The 15,552-nt window shown below is 37.7% G+C and overlaps 1 protein-coding gene across 27 annotated transcripts in view; it reads right to left on the bottom strand.

Moving 5' to 3' along the window:
- FOXP2 (forkhead box P2) overlaps positions 1 to 15,262 on the bottom strand; it is a 606,462-nt gene extending 591,200 nt beyond the window's left edge. For 12 of the 27 annotated variants that reach the window (XM_063667750.1, XM_063667758.1, XM_063667759.1 and 9 more), the window contains exon 1: positions 14,797 to 15,178. The gene's annotated coding sequence lies outside the window, so the exon portion shown is untranslated. Of the gene's footprint in view, positions 1 to 13,558; positions 13,761 to 14,796 lie in introns of those variants that run through there. The other 15 variants (XM_063667745.1, XM_063667744.1, XM_063667774.1 and 12 more) reach the window with 4 other exon arrangements.
- Between the last annotated feature and the right edge of the window lie 290 nt (positions 15,263 to 15,552).

Raw genomic sequence — 15,552 nt, 5'->3', positions numbered from 1 at the left:
AATTTTGGACAAATTTCTTAACAACTGGGGTGAGAGGCAAATTTCCATGGGTCTCTCCTGTTTCTGCATGTCTCGTTAGCAGAGGCACTGGCAGCTTTTGTTCTGGACTATCTTTTGTCTAAAAAACAGCCTTGGAATACCCTCTGAAAGAAAGAGTAACTTTGCTTACAGTCCATCATAAAAGACTGGGCTTCCTAAACATGAGGTTCCTCATTTGTGACACAACTTGTTGAAGGTGAAACATCAACCCAAGCCACCCTACAGAGTTCCTGTGGGACTTGGGGGACAAGAGCACAAAAACAAACATGAAACTCATGCTGCTTGCTATACTATTAGTAACAAAGTCCTGTCTCTGACTCAGGAGTCCTGTGTTTCCTGAGCATCAACAAAACATGGGCTGGTTAATTTGCTGGTTTGCAAATAGAGTAAATCTCAGACCCTTCACAGTTGACAATCTGTGACTCAGCCTTGCCATTCATAAAATGGGGATAATAACATTATTATAAAGATATGAGGATTAAATGAATTTATACACATAAAGTGCTTAGAAAAGTGCCTGCTTAAGCTAACTGCTCAATAAATGTTAGCCATTAAAATTTCAAATATATATCAGTAGCTAAAAAATCACACCCAAAGGACTAATGACAAGTGAAGGAGTACACCCTTACTAGAAATGAAAAAGGCTCTATTCTTAACCACGTTCTGCTCAATATTTTTAAAATAATTGAGCAAAACTATAAAATATATTAATCATAATTATGGATGACACAATTGCTAACATAAATAAAAGAATTAGAATTTCTTCAAAATCTTTACATGCTGGATAACTGAACTTAAAAAACAAAAATTTAATGGAGATACAAATCTTACTTTAAGAATAAATTATTCAGATGGTATATAAATTGCAATTTATTAAAAAATGAGTTTCAGTTTCATTAACAATGTAACACATCTGTTAGAGAAAAATTGAGATAAAGTTTTAATATTTCTATATTAGGCCACACTTATAGTATGGTATTTAGTTCTGGACACAACATTTTAAAAGAAAACTTCAGCAAATATGGATTTTTAGCAAACATGAATATTAATACATAAAGAATAACTGAAGAAACGACTTCTTCAGCATAAGAAAAAATTCTGAGGAAATGAAAATTTTTCAGATGTCTAAAAAGTTGTCTATGTAAAACATCCTGTGTGAATACAAAGCACAGAGCTAAAAATAATGGCTAATTGATTCCAATTCACTGTAAGGAAGAACTATGTATCAATTTTTTTCAAATATTAGACATTACAAAAACAAGTTCTTCACTCATGGCAGGTTTTTAAAAAATAATTTTTATTGTGCATTTTTAAAGTATACAATATGATATTATGGAATATACATAGACAGTAGAAAGATCACTATAGCGAAGCAAATTAACATATTGATTATCTCAAGTAGTCATCCATTTTGATTTGCTGGCAGGACCAGCTAAAATCTTCTCAGTTAAATGAATCCCAATTTTATTACTCAAAACCCTCATGTTGTATATTAGATCTTTAGACTTATTCATCCTACGTATCTGCGACTTTGCATCCTCTGGCCTACATGTCCCCATTTCCTCCCCAAGCCCCATTCCCACAAACACTACACCATTTTATATCAGAGACTTGGGCATCCTTGCATTCTGGTGTCCAAGGGAGGTCTTGGAACCAATGCTCCACAGAAACCAAAGGAAAACTGAATATACCACAGTTTCTTTATCCATTCATCTGTTGATGAACACTTAAGTTATTTCCATATCTTGGCTACTGTGAATAATACTGCAATGAGCATATGAGTGCAGAAATCTTTATGGGGTGATCTCATTTCCTTTGGGTATATGCCTAGAAGAGGGATTGGTGGGTCATATGATAGTTCTATTTTTAATTTTCTTAGAAACCTCCATCCTGTTTTCCATAATGGGCATACCAATCTACATTCACACCAAAGCAGACAAGAGGTGCCTTTTCTGCGCACGAGCACGACATTTGTTATCTTTTGACTTTTTGATAGTAGCCATCCTAACAGGTGTGAGATGATACCTCACAGTGGTTCTGATTTGCATTTCCCTGATAATTTATCATGTTGGGCACCTTTTCATATACCTGTTGGCCATTTCTTTGTCTTCTTTGGAGAAATGTCTATTCGGGTCTTGTTATTTTTTAATCTAATTGTTTCTCTACTGTTGAGTTGTATGAGTGGTTTTTTTCTGTTTGTTTGTTGAGACAGGGTCATGCTCTGTCGCCCATGGTGGAGTGCAGAGGGCTAATCACAGTTCACTGCAGCCTCAACCTCCTGGGCTTAAGCGATCCTCCCACCCCAGCCTCCTGAGTAGCTGGGATCACAGGCACAAGCCACCATGCCCGGCTAATTTTTGCAGTTTTTCTAGAGACATGGTTTCACCATGTTGCTCATGTGATCCCACTCCTGGGATCAAGCATTCCACCTGCCTTGGCCTCCCAAAGTGCAGGGATTACAGGCATAAGCCACTGTGCCTGGCCTAGTTATATGAGTTCTTCTAAAATTTTGGATATTAACCTCTTACCAGAGATGAAATTTGCAAATATTTTTCCCAGTCTGTAGACTGCCATGTCACTTTAACTGATGCCTTTGCTGTGCAAAAGCTTTTTAGTTGTCCCATTTATTTATTTTCGTTTTTGTAGCCTGAGCTTTTGGTGTGACTTCCAAAAAAAATCATTGCCAAGGCCAATAGTCTTTCTCCTATGTTCTCTTCTAGGAGTTTTATAATTTCTAGTCCTATATGTAGGTCTTTTATCCATTTTGAGTTGACTTTTGTATCTGGTGTAAGATAAGGGTCCAATTTCATTCTTTTGCATGCAGAAATCCAGTTTTCTCAGCACCATTTATTGAAGAGATTATACTTTCCCCATTGTGTCCTCTTGGTGTCCTTTCCAAAAATTAGTTGACCATTTGGATTTATTTCCAGGCTCTCTATTCTGTTCCACTGGTCTATGTGTCTGATTTTAGGCCAGTACTGTACTGTTTTGATTACCACAGCTTTGTAATATAATTTTAAATCAGGAAATGTGATGCCTCCATCTATGGTTTTCGAAAGTCATCAGTCAGAGCTAAGGTAATGAGGATTCCCTCCTTCATGTTCATATGTCTTTACACTGCGCACAACTGTACCTAAAAAAACAAACCCCTGGCCAATTTCTCCAGGCTTATCGTCTCCCCAGTTTCTGTTACATTTCAGCTTAGCATTTTCAAACTAACAATTTGTTCTTGGCAGCCTGTCTATATATTTTATTTACCTCTCTTGTTATCCCCACTTTTCATGCTCTATGTCCCATAGGCAATTTGACAAAGACTGCTGGACAAAGATTCCTAGACTTCTAGCTCTACCTCTCATCTGACTTGGGTGGAAGATTAGAAAATTATTTCATGATCTAAGGTTTCCTTTCAACTCTAGGATTCTTCAATTATTTGTTTTGCCATTAACAGAAATTGATCTACACACAATGATTCAGGAATGAATAAATAAGTGAAAGAACATTATTAAACAATTGATAATGAGCTTCTTCTGTAAGAACTAGCAATCTGACTGGGTCTTATATCAATCAGTCAAATAGATGACAAGGAGTGCAAATGACTTGAAAAACAAACAGCTGTGGGAACAAGGAAAGGAAGTATGAGAGCAAAAGAGAGGCTGGGGTGAAAGTGGGAATGGAAGGTGGAGAACTATGGTGAAGACCTCAAGATGAAATTCTTAGAAAGTATTAACCAGTAAAATCTCTCATTTTGTTTATAAGCCAAGCACCTGATAATAAGCCAAAATGTAACTTCAGGCTATATAAAAACTTACTTGAATGAAAAATAAGAGGAAGATTCTAAGCTCCAAGGAAAAAGCAACTATATACTTGCAAGGACAAAAATGATATACACAACAATATAAATGAATCTCAAATGCAGTATGCTAAGTGACACATGCATGACTCCAAAAGCTACCTACCTTATGACTCTATTTATATAACACACTTGAAAAGATGAAACTATAGAGACATAAAACAGATTAGTGGTTACCAGGGACTAGATGGTGGGAGGAAGGGTTGAATAAAATCCCTATGAAGAAATCTGAAGGATTATACAACTATTCTGTATATTAAGTGTGGTAGTGATTACACAGCTATATGTTTGTCAAAAAATAAAGAACTGTACACTAAAACAGGGTGAATTTTACCATATGGAAATAATCTTTAATTAAAAAATGATGAAAGCACTTACAACAATTATAAAGATGAGTAATTAAAATATGGCTTGTGTCATTAATAAACCACAACAAAAGTAAATATTTTGAGAGAAAATTATCAGCATAATTTCTACAATATAGTAATCAAAGTATTATTTTAAAATGAAATGTCAAATGTATAAACAACTTGCTTTTTATAATTAGCATTTCCACTGTTTCATGAATAGTTAACATGTAAACATAAAACTACTCATTCACATTCTATTTTTAAAATATCCTCCCATAAGAAATGTAATTCTAGGAATAAGAAGATAAACATTAAAATTTTGTATTACTTACATATTCTGTATTTTATTACCATATTCTAGAGTATTGTGCAACTGCACTTAAACTTTTCTCTTACATTGCCAGAAAAATGAGTTGTTTTTAAAAAACAAACCTTACAATAATGATGTTCCTTTAATATAATATGAATAAGCATGTGCATATACTTATTCGTATTTCAGAATTCGGCATCATTTCAGCCCAATGGGAATGAGATGTTTTCAGGACACAATTAGGAAGATATCAAAGAGAAAAGATGTAAAAATCTAATACCAATTAGAAATAAACTGCACTGCCGTTTTACTGTGTGTAGAATATTTTGAACATCAGACATGTAGGATTAGGGATGGCTTGACATTATTGAAAATTACAAAGAAGCAAAGTTAGAAGGCATAAAAGGGCAACTTAAAGGCATACTTTTCTGGAAGTAAAGGAATATTATAAACTGATCAAGACAATAACGTTTTAAAACCATTTTATTTGGGATAACAAAGTCAGACTGTTGAGTTAATTTCATTTTTAGTCATAGGAATAAACATTCTCTGTAACATTTAACAATGTAAAATGTATTGAAATGGATGAGTATTTGAAAGCTTACATCACTGCTAAAAACTACCATAATTATTATCCCCGGCTTTCCTTGGTTGTGCTGAATCTGCATAGTGAGCTGATGGTGACAAAGAAAAGTAGCCTTCGCACACTTCATGAGGTATGTGTATGTCACATGACGTATATGTCACGTGATGGGGACTGGGAAAGCAAAGCAGGGAAAAAACAACCTAGATGAAGCTCTAAATATACTTTTTGGCAGACCCAAAGGGAAGAAGAAAGATGTCTCAAGAGATTTAGGTCAAAATTTATGTGGTGCACTGTATAAAACCCCTGTGCCATTCCCATTAAGCCAAACTACAGCAAAGATATGTAGTATTCCTATAGTTGGAGTTGTGTTTCCTTCTAATGTAGCACAATCCATAGACTGGATAATGTATGTCTGTGTATGTAAAGTCCATTAAAAAGGAGAGCTCTAATTTTAAAAAGACGAAGTTTATCAAACAGCTTATCCACTCCCCATTTGATTTCTCGACTGGTGCCACCAACAGCTAAATATATAAATGAGCACAGGACCAACACAACATTGTGAATAAATTAGTATTTATGGATGGTAATGATAGAAGCTTCAGGGAAAAGAATGCCAGGTGGATATTTATGTTTCTTAATCCTAATGTGATCAACTCCATGTGCACTCTACCTTCTCTCATTGTCTTACCATTCTGTCTAAATAAGGGGAGGGTCCATTTCTGACTGGGAAGGAGGGGAATGATCTTAAGATACCTATTAGGATAAGACAGCTGAAAAAAAAAAACTCTTTAAAAACTTAACTCAGCCCTTTGAGCTTCACTAGCAAAGTGACTGTGCTCATTTTTCCTTGTTTAAATAGTTTTTATTTTAGGAAATATCTTCTCTCATTCTTCAGTGTATGTTCATGGGGTAGCAGGAAGAAAACATGTTATATGAATAGCTTTAGATTTGATTCCATGCATTTCTCAAAATGTTTTAATTGGAAGTAATTTAAAGGCTACTGTAGTATCTTTTGGAGGAAATGACTCACCCAGTATCATGCAATAGTTATAGACAGGTATAGTACCAGAATGCAAGTCTCCTGGCACTCAACATGGATTACTCTATAGTAAACCATGCTGGCTATTTAACGATGTGGGATAATAACTAGATACTTTTCAGAACTATTCATCTTCATTCTCAGTCTTATATGCATTATTATTATCATACATGTCCTTTAATGTAAAATTTCCTACTTGCAACAAGGAAAGGAGAGTGCACTGAGATTTGGAATAGCCAGGTCACAACACGGAGGACACTAGGCATTTAAGGGGAAAGGGAATGGGAGTGGAAGGTGTGAGTTAATAGTTTTGTTTTTTCCAACCTGGACAACATAGCGAGACCTCATCTTTATAAAATTTTAAAAATTTCGTGAGGCTTGATGGTGTGCCTGTGGTCCCAACTACTGCAGAGGCTGAGGTGGGAGGATCACTTGAGCCCAGGAGGGCAAGGCTACCGTGAGCTGTGATCACAGCACTGCACTCCAGCCTGGTCAATAGAGCGAGACTCTGTCTCAAAAGAAAAAAGTAAAAATAATTTTTTAAAAGAGGAAAAGAGGGGTAATTATGTATAAAACCCACTTTGCCTGGCTTCAGTTTCCCAACGGCCACATGTCACTAGTGGTATGTTAGAATTATTTTCAGTCTGTGGAAGGGAAAAAGGAAAGAGAAAAATGAAAGGAAGAAAGGAAGTAGGCTAAGAAGGGAGACATCCTCCTTCATTATCAACAGAAAATATTATAGCTTCCTTTTCATATTCTCAAGACATTTAGAATAAAATTTCTGAGCAAGTTAGTGCAATTTTAAATATGAACAAAGTATGTGAGAGGGAGATCTGTAGGGCATTATGCTTATAAGAAAATATTTGTGTATTAGTGTGGTGTTATATGGAGGGCTGTATCACTTATTCATGCGTTCGTATCCAAAAGCAATTTGAGCAAGCTAAACAGTGGGATTTTAACTTTAAAGACTTGGAGTTTTCATCAAATCATAAATCTTTAATCTGGTCTGTTTAAGTATATATACTGAAAGAAAGAAAGAAAACAGAATTTGTAAACTTACAGTATGTTTTCCAATGCAAAGAAGTCATCTAAATGTGGTTATAAATCCCAGAAGAGATCTTGATTTGACCCATTTCCCTCCATCTTTTCCCATAGAAAATAACAGAAATACTTGGCTTGTCCTTGCTGTATTCATAGTGTACCCATTAGAAATATTTACATACACTTAATTCTATTCATATTAAGGTGTAATGATGAATTTTACGATCAAATCCATCAGTTTAACTTTCAGTAAATATTATTATATTAGAGCAGTGAACTACTGAAAGTTTGTTGTCCAAAACCACAAATATTCACTCACAACTTTCAAAATTTAAGTGTTATGTTGTTTCTCAGATCAATAATTTAAAATATAGATTTTTAAATCTATATTTAAATGGGATATAGAAAATGGAACTTGAAGTATACTCACCTGAGATGAGAGCCATGACTTTGCCAGTAATGAACAGTGTTTCCCAATGTGATATGATATAAAATGGGTGTAGGATAAAAAAATAAAGTAAAAAGTAATTTCAAAGCAAGTTATGCAATGATATAGATGGAAGTAACTTCTTTGGCTTCCTATGAAACATTCATTCCTTCATTCGACATTTACTTATGGGGCTCTTCCCAAGTGCCAGGCACTGTTCTAAGTACTGAGTTAAACCAAAGCAAAACAGAATCCCTGGCTCCATGGAACCTCCATGTCATTGGGGGAAAAGATGTTAAATAAACATGTTTTCTAAATGTCAGTTAATGATAGTACCATAAAGAAAAATAAAATATGGTAAAGGTAAATAGAGTGATCCATGAGGATTTGTTACTTTATATTGGAAAGTTAGGGAAGGCTTCTCTAACAAGGATATGTTTGAGCAGAGACCTCCTGAAGTTAGTGAAGATACAGGAGGATAGATCATTCCAGAGAAAAGCTCTGGAGTAGGAGTCAGCTTATCTTGCTTTTAGGAGTATCAAGGAGGTTTATATGTCCACAGTAGGCCAAATGAGAAAAAAAACAACAAGACCTTATGTAACATCTCTTTTATTCTGAGAGACATAAGAAGCTTTTGGAAGGCTTATACAAGAGGAACACAGACATATTTTCAAAAGATCACTCTGCTGTGTGGAGAATAAACTGTGGTGCCTGGAGGGAGAAGAAGCAGGATCAACTAAGTAGTTATTGCCACAGTTCAAGTAGGAGATGATGGTGTATCTGGCCAGATTGGTAGCAGTGGCTGTACAAACTATATGTATAGAACAAGATCATTTTTTGTTGCCATTTAGCTAAACTAAAGGTAGACTCCATACGGAAAAAAATTGAAAACAAAAAGGAAGTGAAGAGTTAGCTACAGGCATACAGACATAGATCAACCAAATCCTGGAACATAAATTTGGGTGAGGTAATAGTGAGGAATGGTTCTTAAAGATGTTGGGGATCTTTTAAAAAAAATGGGATGATTTTATGACAGTCTACATATGTTAAGATGGTAAGATATTTGGATTAGTGTACTGTAAGTTTTTCCTCACTATCTGCCAGTGAGAAATTTTATAAGTGCTTTCTCCAAAATATGTCTACCACTGATTTTTTCCTACCCCTAAAATACATTTTAAGAAAGTTTGTTTTTTTTTTTTTAAGGTTGAGAAAAAGTTGCAAAATGATAGCTATCGTTGGGTGTGTGTACTAAAATGATACAAAGCTAAAATAATAAAGAAAACTTTCACAGAGAATGCCATCAAATAAACATAAAATTAAATACTAGAAAATCTTTAAGATATTTCTAGTAGCATTCTTTCTTTGGGGAATTCAAATTTCCTTAATCTGCTAAAAAAGAAGAAAAAATCTTTGAGACATTCTAATGGTATAATCTTTTAGACTTCCATTAGAAAAATCTTTAAGAGGAAACACTAAAAACGTAAATAAATTTTAAATCAACATTAACAACACAACGTATATTTTAAGTCTTTCATGACAGAAATTAAAGCAAATTGAAGAACATTAATAAACTAAAAAAATGCTGAGATCTCTTAAACCACTGGGAATTCATTTTCTTCACAGCAATGTGCTTTTCAACATTTAAATTGTATTCACTCTTGTTAACGAAAATAATTTGCCACAGCAGAAAAAAATGAAGATACCAGTTCTGTATAACATATTATACTTATCAATATAATGGGAAGGTATGTTCTAGATATACTTGGCAGATAGTAGGAAGAGAGAAGGGTACAACCAACCTCAAAGCTGAATTCAAGCAGTAGTTGAGTACAGGTCCAAGAATGTGTGTTTCAATAATCAAAAAATGCAAAAGGTTGAACCTAAACCCCATAGATGATTTATGGAGAAAATGTATTTTTTAAAAAAGTTTAGATAGATTTAGTTAAATTGAGTAAATTTAACCATTCAAATTGTACTTGGCAAACTGGAAGAATGAACAAAAATACAAGTCAATTTAGAGAGAGTAAACAAAGTTCACAATTACAAAATGAAACAGTAAAAGTGAATGCAGCTGTAAATCATTAAAATATAATGTTGTATTAAAGATGAAATTCAGGTGATGTCAGTGTACTTTTAGAGCACAGATATACTCTGTTAAGTTGGCTAGTAGGCAAATATCTGTATAAATAAATACAAATTCCTAATCACTCCAATTATAAAATCGAGATTATACTCCTAAAAATAATTAGGCCAATACTTAATATCACATTTGAGGAAACAGCAAATCACCAAGGCAACTGTTTAAAGAAAAATTAGCTTTCATGAATATTACTACTGAAAATATATCACTGTATACCCATAAATTTACTTTATAATTTTAATACTAAAAGTGTTGCAACGTAAGAAATCTAAATCTGCTCTAAAAACTCTCTCCAGCTTCTCAATATTCTACCACTAACCTCTTCATTAGGTCATACTATTTCTTTACATTTCACCACAGCTAGGCACTTTTTTGTTTGTTTGTTTTGTCAGGGAAATTTAGGGCAGGGAATGGATAAATTCACAGAGCAGAGCAAAACAGTATATAAAAAATACTTGGAAGTAAGCAAGTGGAAGTACCCATTTATTTTACAGGCAAGAATATCTGCAAGAAAACAATATTCTACAGGGAAGAGTATCCTACAATATTAGTATTTCTGTTATTTAATAATAATAAATTTTCACATAACCAAAGCTGGGCTAAAAAAAAGTGATGGCATTTTTAGACAACCCTTCTAACTATGCTTAGTTGTTAAACAGGTTACAGGGCCCACTTTGAAGTTCTGAAAATCAAATGAGGAAGCTAAAAGTCTAGAATACCTCCATAAGAAAGCAATAAAAATGACCTAAGCCTCATGAAAAAAAAAAAATGTTCCAAGAACATAAATAATTTTACTTAATAAAGACTATAGAATTGATAGGACTTTAGTCCAAGTACACTAAGAGATACATAGTTGAACCTAAGAAAATGTTTATTTAACCTAAGGAAGGAATAAAACTAAACTACAACATTTAAAATTTGAATTAGGCATTAGAATATTTGCAGACCATGAGCACTGGAATATGTTTTTTTAAAAGTTTCAAGCACAGGGATTACCTTTACAGAAGCTTTAAGAATATAAAGAGGAATCTTTCTGGGTTGGATTTATTAGAACTCTATGAATTAAGGGCTACATAAATAAAGTTGCTTTTGAAATCAGTGCTAATATTAAACTCTCATTATGCCAATTTTAAGATATAGGCTTTCTTTTATCAAAAAGTAGTATGAATTTGGGCACTGGTTAGAACATTTTGGGTCCATTCATTTATGAATAAGACAACTACTATTTATCACAAAATTCAAGAAAAAAATAGCCGGAATGTGCCAAAAACTAATATTCAGCAATTGTAATAAAATTGATACTACTTCTGAATCAACTGACTTACAATTTTGTCTATTAACAATCATGTTGAGAAAACTTCTTAGAGACCTGTGTGCTCAATCTCATTCTCTTCTTACAAGTTAATGGCCTCTTTCCAATTTAATTCAGAGAGGCAGAAAATACATGACGTTCATCATTTTGTTTTCTATCAGTATTATAACTAATAGCTGATTTAACATGACACAAAAACAAACAAGGGTGATGAGGCCGACCTAGACAGAAATCCAAAAAAGTCACAAATAAAATCCCTTTTATGTAAATAAGTTTTACATCCTTCACATCTTCTGTTGAAATAAAAATGGTAAATAATTTCTCTGGCTACATTCACTATACTGTTACATGCTCTATGAATCTCAATCAAACCATGCAGTTATTTTCACATACTTCAATATACTTTTCATGAAGTATAATTCTAATACCTATGCAAAGAGACTTGTTTTGTGTGTTTGAAATTTTGTTTGTACAAAGGAAATATAACTTCTCATTACAGATTACCTGTACGTATAATGTTCATCGTTTTTCTACTTTTATGGTGTGCCACATACAACTATTTCCTCCCTATTTTAGGTTTCTAGAAAATTACAAAGGTTTATCTTATTTTTTTTTTAAGCAAAGCCACTGCAATATAAGAAGTGCAAAGAAATGAAACTCTAAGTACAGCTTATTCAGGTACAACCATTTCATAAATCTCTTCATATCATAACGTAATTAAGGGCCTATTTCCACCCCGAGTATAAATTATATAAAAACAATATCCCAAAATATGAGTCAGGCAATTCCTAACATTACAAATAGTTCATAATTAATATATGTCTATGTTTCCTTTTATTGCTGTATTTATTCTAATCTACACGGAAGTATAGTGGTAACATTTTAACAACCTAAGTATAAAGTATTCATTGTACTTATATTTAAGTTGAATTAAAAACTATTCCCTTAAAAATCCTAACATTCTTTTTTGTACTTAAAAGTGAACTTTTAGATGATCTTTTTAAATTGAGTGTCATTTCTCACCTACAGGGATGTTTCATCAGGTTTCTAGTCTCCTCTTTCAAAGTTACTATATTTAATCATAATTAAACATTTATTTCACTTAATTTTAGATAACAATGAAATAGTGTGTGTCGTAAGGAAGCATTTAACTAGTCTGACGACTGAATGAGTCTAGTTAGGCAATAAAAATAAAAGGAAAGAAGGAAGGAAAGAAGTTAAGCAGGCAAGAGAAAAGGGGCCTTTAAAAAGCTCTAAAGCTGATATGAAATTGTTTGGCCCTAATGATCACACTGTATAGAATTTTATACCCACTCTTTTAATATAGATACAAATAAATCAAAATTGTAAGTTAAAAAAGCTCTAAAACTGATATGAAATTGTATGACCCTAATGATCACAGTTTATATAATTTTATACCCACTCTTTTAATATAGATACAAATAAATCAAAATTGTAAATTAATTCTGTTTAACAACATTAAACAAACACTACATTTAAAAATTCCAGTGCACTGGGAATATACTGATCCATAACTCATAGTGACAGAAAAGATAAACAGTCCCCTTGACAACATAAAACATTTCCCAAGGTATGCCACAATGCAAATTTGAAGATGAAAATAACTGAAAGCTCATCTTTACTTCAGTTTTGACCTCTAACACAGACTTGCTATTAAACACATCTCTCTTGCTTCTGCTGCTGCCTAAACAAACTATTTGAGTTAGGAGAGCCTGCAAAGATGTGCCTTACAGGCAAACTTTTGTTTTCTAAAAGTAAATCTCTCCCAGTACTTCCAGTTGAAAAACGTCCACTTCAGCTGCTTGACAACAGGACGTCACTTTCTCCCTTGGGCTTACCTGCTACTACTTAAGTATTCTTCCAAGTAGACTCTGGACATGTTGGGAGGTAGCTCTTTAAGCACTCCTGATCCACGATGACTACATATGCACACACCTTACACACTCCCACAGGTCCTTCGTACCCTTTCCCCCTCCATCCTCCTCTGAGAACTCACTCAGGCCACCTAGCGCACCTTGCATGGCCAAAGCCTGCCCAACAGGGAGCGAAGAGTATTCCAGGAATAATCCTCAAGACCAAGAAACTTACTGGATTTTAATATGTGGTGGTAAAAAAAAAAAAAAAAAAAAAAAAAAAAAAAGTGTGTGTGTGGGGGGGGGGGGTTAGATGGGGGAACAGGAGCCTTATAGATAGCAGCTATTAAGTGGTTTAAATCTGTTGGTTAAAAGGCTGAATAAACAAATACACACATGGGTCTAGGTCTTTGGGGATTCCGGATTCTGCGGAGCGTCCCAAGCGGTGGCCAGGTCGACCTCTCTTGACTCATCCCTATGCAAAACGCGCACTGGCTCCGCTTTCCAATCCCGACTTGCACCCGTCCTTCCCCTCACGTTCCTTCTAATCAAAGCGTCACCCCATGCGCCAGGTGCCCTAAGAGACTTACCTAAGAGATTCCAGAGTCTGAGAATAGTGAGGGTAACTTTTCCTCCCTGCTCTAGAGAGGCCCCAACACCCACAGCAAGTGAGGGTCCACACTGAGGTCGGGTGTCAGGGCGTGTTGCGGCCTCGCGGGTGGGCAGAGGCGCGCAGAAAACGCGCGGGCGGCGCGCGCGGCCACCCAGTGGGTCCCGCCTGCGCCGCCGCCGCCGCCGCCGCCGCCGCACGTGCGCCGCCGCGAGCGCGAAGGGCGTTCGGACCCGCGCTCTGCCCGCCCGATCGCCCGCCCGCCCGCCCGCCGGGGCCACTGTGGACTTCCAGGTAACAGCCAAGTGAGAAGCCCTCCCTATCACCGAAAGGTGTCTGCGCTCCTCCCACGTCCCCTCCCCGAAGTGCCGCGAGGTGCGATTTCACCCCAAACCCACCCACAAACAGCCAGGCGACCTCTCCAAAGCGGAATAAAAGTAAAACCAGGCCAGACCCCGGGGGAAGCGGGTCGTGCTAACGCGTGGACAGGGAAAGGAACGCGATCAAGGCAGCAGTCATCCCTGTGCACGGTTATCCCGAAGCGTCAGTAGGGCCCAGGAGTTTCTCGACTCCAGAAACAGGAGTGTCCCCTTTCCATCTCTCTCCTTCCTGGAGAAGTACTTCTGAGATGAACGCTGAAGTGCCCAACTTAGACGCGAGAAGCGTGCACTTGCCCAACTGAGTAAATAAAGGTCAGCAGTTGGATCAATAAAGTGTGTGCTTCTAACCGCCAGATGTTTTTACTGTTGTTTCTCCTCCCGAGGTTGGGGGTGGGGGTGCGGGGAGGAAGGGGAAAAGACAACAAACAATTAAAAAGAGAGTAAACAAACACACATATGGTGTTTCGACACACATTCTCCTCCAGCCGCGATCTCTCCGGACGAAGCAACATTTTGCATTATCCAAACTAAAAATCATCCGTGAGCCAACAAGCAAATCTCCCCTCTCCACCCCCTTTTCCCCCATCACAAAGCAAAATGAAAGAGAACAACAAGTGGTGATGCTGGGTCCGGAATGCGACCCCAACGCCGAGCCCAAATTTGACACATGTCACACTCGCCCCGGCAAGCAGGGCGCTGCCTTTGGGGCGAAACTTTGTCGCCACCGCGGGAGGAGCGCAGAGCTGAGTAAAGTCGCAGCCCGGCCCGGCGTGGAGGTGGCTGGGACAGGGTGGGGTGCGGAGGTGCAGCGCGCCAGAGTGAGGGCCAAGAAACTTACCGCGACCGGGGACGCCGTGGGCAGCGTCCCGGGAGGTGGCACCCGCGGCGGCGAGGCAGAAGCCCCCAAACAACACACCCACGCGCGAGTCCGGGCAGCTGCTGCCGCGAGTGGGGGGCGCGCCCGGGGAGGGGGGGGGCCGATGAAGCCGCAGCCAGCGGACGCGGCCGCCGCATAAATAACCGGGGCGGGCGTTCGCGGGCGGGCTGCGGGTGGCGCGGGGCTAGAGCTGGGGCGAAGCGGCGGCCGCAGAGCTGCACGCGCCGGCGTGTCTCGCGCTTTCTCGGAGGCTCGCGCTGTCTCGCGCAGCCGCTCCCCCCACCCGGATCTGTGTGTGTGTGTGTGTCTGTGTGTCTGTGTGTGTGAATGTGCGCTGGCAGGCGCGCGCACCCGGCCGCGCGCGCGTGTTGTTGGCAATGCGAACTGTACACACACTGCTCGCGGGGCTGCCTCTCCTCGGAGGGGCGGGGTGGGGGACAGGACGCCGCAGAGGATTCTGAAGTACCGCCGGACCACTTGTTTGTTTTGTTTTACTTTGCGTTGTTATTGTCGTTGTTGTTGTTGATACAAAAAGTGGTTTGGAACCAGCTGGTTAGGATGCCTTTCTCCCCCGTCCACCCATCTCCCCCCGTTCCCTAACTTCTTTAAGGAGGGGGAAACGCGGGGCAGAATATTGTTCGGATTTGCAGCGGAGCCTCCTGGCTGACGTCAGGTCCACCTGCTATGTAAACAACCCGCTGGAGAACTTGTTTGTGC

This window comes from Pongo pygmaeus, chromosome 6, assembly GCF_028885625.2.
Source record: "Pongo pygmaeus isolate AG05252 chromosome 6, NHGRI_mPonPyg2-v2.0_pri, whole genome shotgun sequence".
Taxonomy (NCBI): domain Eukaryota; kingdom Metazoa; phylum Chordata; class Mammalia; order Primates; family Hominidae; genus Pongo; species Pongo pygmaeus.
The sequence above is the reverse complement of the archived record's forward strand: the minus strand, read 5'-3'. Positions and strand labels throughout refer to the sequence as shown.